Source organism: Dipodomys merriami, unplaced genomic scaffold (assembly GCF_024711535.1).
Source record: "Dipodomys merriami isolate MVZ:Mamm:240054 unplaced genomic scaffold, mDipMer1.0.p SCAF_358, whole genome shotgun sequence".
Classification (NCBI taxonomy): Eukaryota; Metazoa; Chordata; class Mammalia; order Rodentia; family Heteromyidae; genus Dipodomys; species Dipodomys merriami.
Window position 1 is genome coordinate 722666 of NW_027205137.1, and position 4427 is coordinate 727092.

A 4427-nucleotide genomic window follows, 5' to 3' on the forward strand; every position below is an offset into this window, starting at 1 on the left:
CACTTTCTATAGTGTTCATTATGGCAGGTTCCTTGTACAGATTAATTGAATTCCTTCTCCTACACATCTGTTGAACAACAAATATCTGGTATTATTTTGTTTTTGACATGTCAAACTTGACTTTATTCTTAAATGTGTTCTTATGTAAGAAATACATGATTCTAAAATTTCACGACAATTCTTTTGAATTAAATTTTTGTGGAATTGTCTAGTTTAAGAAAATCAATTACACTTTATGTATAAAAAATGTTCTGTGCTCAATTCAGTAGCACATACACTAACATTGGAACAATAAAGAGAAGAATAGCCCCTGACTGAGGATGACACTCAACTTCGTGAAGCATTCTAGATTTTTAAAAGAACAGATGCTGGAGGGGATGTGGACAGAAGGGAACCTTAATGCATTGTTGTTGGGAGTTTAAACTTGTTCGAAGAGTTTGGAAAGTAGTATGGCGGTTCCTCAAAAGACTACAATAGAGCGCCCCTAAGTCCCAGCAATCCCATTTTGGCATTCACCCAAATGATCACAAACAAGACCATACTAAAACTACCAGCAAAACTATGTTCATTGCAGCATTATTTACCAAAGCTAAGATACAGAACCAAACCCGAGGCCCCACAGTAAACTAATGGATCAAGAAAATGTGTGTGTGTGTGTGTGTGTGTGTGTGTGTGTGTGTGTGTGTGTGTGTGTGTGTGTGTGTGTGTGTGTGTGTGTGTACTGGAATTCTATGCCTCCATCAGAAAGAATGACATCACCCAGTTAGGAAATGGAAAGACATGGAAAAATTTATATTAAGTGAATTAAGCCAGGCTCAAAGAATTGAAGTAAGCCAGGCCCAAAGAAAGATAGGTCCCATGGATTCCTTAATTGCAATAACTAGTATGTGTCTGCTACAAGCAGAAAACATCATATAAGTTGATGTTAGGCAAAATGAACCCCAAGATAAGGATTCAAATAGTTTTTATTTCTTGCGATTGTTTCTAAGATATTTATAAGATGAATTCTTTGTTGCTTTGTATGTTCCTCCTGCAAGCTAAAGCCCCTGTTTTCACTGTATTTGATGTTGGTATACTTTGTGCAGTGGAAGGGAAACACAAATCGTTGAAAAAGGGATGCAGGTGGACCCATTGCAACAATGAGATGAACAAGTCGTTATGTCAAAAAATGATTTTGGCCAGGTATTGAGGGATGTGGACAGTGGGGGGGGATGGGGGGGAGGGGTTGGTGGGTGTAGGGGGTGGGAGATGGGCAGGGATGGGAAGGGGAAACAAAGGAGGAGCAAGTGGACTCATTGCAACAATGAGATATACAAGTTATTATGTCAAAAAATGAACTTTACAACTTTGGGGGGAGGAGGACAGGGTGGGAAAAGTGGGGGAGTGTGGGAAGGGATGGGAAGGGGAAACAAAGGGGAGGCAACAATGTTTGATAAGAAATGTACTCATTATCTTGCCCATGTAATTGTAACTCCTCTGTCAGTATTCTCACAATAAAAAAAATGTACTCAATAACTCACGCATGTAATTGTAACACCTCTGTATGGCATTTTCACAATAAAAAAAAGAATCATAGGTCCTGTGGTATCCCTTATTTGCAATAACTAATGCATATCTGGGATAAGCAAAGAAGGTATGGTAAGGCGAAAAAAAGGAGTAGGCAACAATGCTTGATAAGAAATGTACTCATTACATTTTCCACGTAATTGTAACTCCTCTGTATGGTATTTTCACAATTAAAAAAAAAAGGTCAAAAGCATGTGCATATGAATAGATAAGATGATGTTAAGGTAAATGAACCCCATGATAAGGACACAAGTGGTTTTGTATTCCTTCCTGTGGTTTCTAATATATTTATAATGTATGATGTGATTTTTATATGTGCATCCCACACAGTTAAAGCCCTGTTTTCACTGTATCTGATGTTGGTGCACCTCCATCTTGTATATACACTTCTCTAATTTGGGGATGGAAAGGGAAAAAACAAAATAGTAAAATAAGGATACAGTATGACCCATTGCAACAATGTGACGCACAAGACAGTATGTTGAAAAACGAACTTTACAATTTAGGAGGGTGGGGGAGGGGAGTGTACTTGTGGAGCTGGGAGGGAAGGGATGGCGGGGGGAAAACAAAGGAGGAGGTAACAATGTTTGATAGGAAATGAACTATTCATGTAACTGTAACCACTCTGTACAGTACTTTTACAATAAAAAATATAAAAATGTTATGGGATGGAAGAGAATATTTCCCCTATTTTACCCATATAATATCGTTAACAAAGAAATTAATACAAAACACTGATATGCAGATATTTTGAATAAATGTGTGTTTGTGTATGTGTGTGTGTGTGCATGCCTGCGCATTTTTGTTCTCAGAGTTTGAATTCAGTGTATCAAGGACCCGCTAGGCCATTCCTCTCTAGATTGATGAGCTACTATATAAGCTACATCTCCATTCTTGGCTCTTTGCTAGTTCATTAATTTTTTTTAATATTTTCATTATTTTTATTGTGAACATACTGTACAGAGGGGGTACAATTACATGGGCAAGATAATGAGTACATTTCTTATCAAGCATTGCAGCCTCCTCCTTTGTTTACCCTTCACTTCCCTTCCCAGCCTCCCCCCACCCCCCACCCCATACTCCCCCCCACACCAAATTTGTAAAATTCGTTTTTGACAGGACAACTTGTACTTCTCATTTCTGCAACGTGTCCACCTGTATCCTTAAATGACTTGTTTTTCCCCTTCTCCTCCACAAATTATAACGACATCAAATATAGTGAAAGCAGGGGTTATACTGTGGGGGAGGGATATACAAAGCAAGAAAGAAATAATTTTATAAATGCGTTAGAAAAAAATTCATGAAAGAAAAAATCATTTAAATACATATGTAAGGGTTCATTTTCCTAACATCACATTATCTGACCTTTGCTGCTTGACTCATACATATACTAGATATTGCAAATAAGGGAAACCATGGAACCTATGTTTCTTTGGGCCTGGCTTACTTCACTTAATATAATTTTTTCCAAGCCTTTCCATTTCCTAACAAATGGGCAATGTCATTCTTTCTGATGGAGGCATAGAATTCCATTGTAATTTTTTTTAAATAATCTCATGAATATTTTTTGTCCTGATTGGCTTCGAACGGTTATCCACAGATCTCAAGTTCCTGAGCAGATACCCGAGTAGACAGGATTACAGGTGTGACCAACCAGCACAAGGCTTTCAGAATAATTTAAAAAATAGAAGAAAATTTACTTCATGGAGGCTTGTTTATCATCTCCCACTTTTAAAGCATTTTGGAGTGATTATATGTGAATTTATTTCATTTTTGGATTCTTAAAAGACAGTAAGTGATGGTATTTAAAAGTTTTAATCTTTTTTTTTAAAATTTGGTCATGCGGCATGAACTCTGGACTTGGGCACTCTCCCTGGGCCTTTCAGCTAAAGGTTAGTCCTCTACCCCTTGAGCCACAGTGCCACTTCTGCTTTCCTGGTAGTTTATTGTAGATAAGAGTCTCACAGATTTTCCAGCCTGGGCTTGCTTTGTAGCGCATTCCTCAGATCTCAGCTTCCTCTGTAGCCAGGATTGTAAGTGTGAGCCACCAGCTACCAGCTAGTTTTAGTACTTTTTTTTGGGGGGGGGTCCAGTCATGGGGCCTGAACTCTGGGCCTGGGCACTGTCCCTCAGCTCTTCAGCTCAAGGCTAGTGCTCTACCACTTGAGACACAGCGCCACTTCCGCCTTTTTTCTTTTTTGCTTATGTGGTGCTGAGGAATCGAACCCAGGGCCTCATGCATGCAAGGCAGTCGCTCTACCACTGAGCCACCTTCCCAGCCCTTTAGTACTTTTTAAAATGTATACAGGAACTGTGGAACAGAAGAAATTTGTCTCTCTTTAGACTTCAATTTATGAGCTCAGCTCTGAGCATGATAACCCAATGTTACCAACACTGTGTTGAAGACAAAATGTGACAGAAAACAATTACCGTGGGCTCTGAAGGAGAGGACAGCAATTCAGAACAAGATTCATATAGCCATTCTTGGGTTTATCATAATGAATTAAATGTGTCCCATCAGTTTAGTCATTTTAATGTTCTTACTCATCAGACATTTTTGGGGACACCATATGCCCTTTCATCAATTCAGTCTCAAGAAAATGAAAAATTTTATCTTCTTACAAAAAGCTTCACTAGAGAGAAATCTCCATTAAGTTAAGGGGGAAAATGATTGTTTTTTTTTAATAGGTTATTGTGAACTTTGTTTCTTAAAAGTGAATGAACAATTTATATTTCAGTCTTTAAACAAAAGGTTCTTATCCTTTCTAAAATGTTTTTCCCTCATATTTAAATCATGATGGCCTGTAACATCTGAAGCATCTAAAAACTGAAATAAATATATATTTTTTAACAAAAAAAAA

The 4427-nt window shown here is 37.9% G+C and overlaps 1 non-coding gene across 1 annotated transcript; it reads left to right on the top strand.

Moving 5' to 3' along the window:
• Positions 1-253: 253 nt before the first annotated feature.
• Positions 254-355, top strand: LOC138804141 (U6 spliceosomal RNA). The gene has a single exon (XR_011365180.1). It is a non-coding gene; the product is annotated as a U6 spliceosomal RNA (small nuclear RNA).
• The last annotated feature ends 4072 nt before the right edge of the window (positions 356-4427 follow it).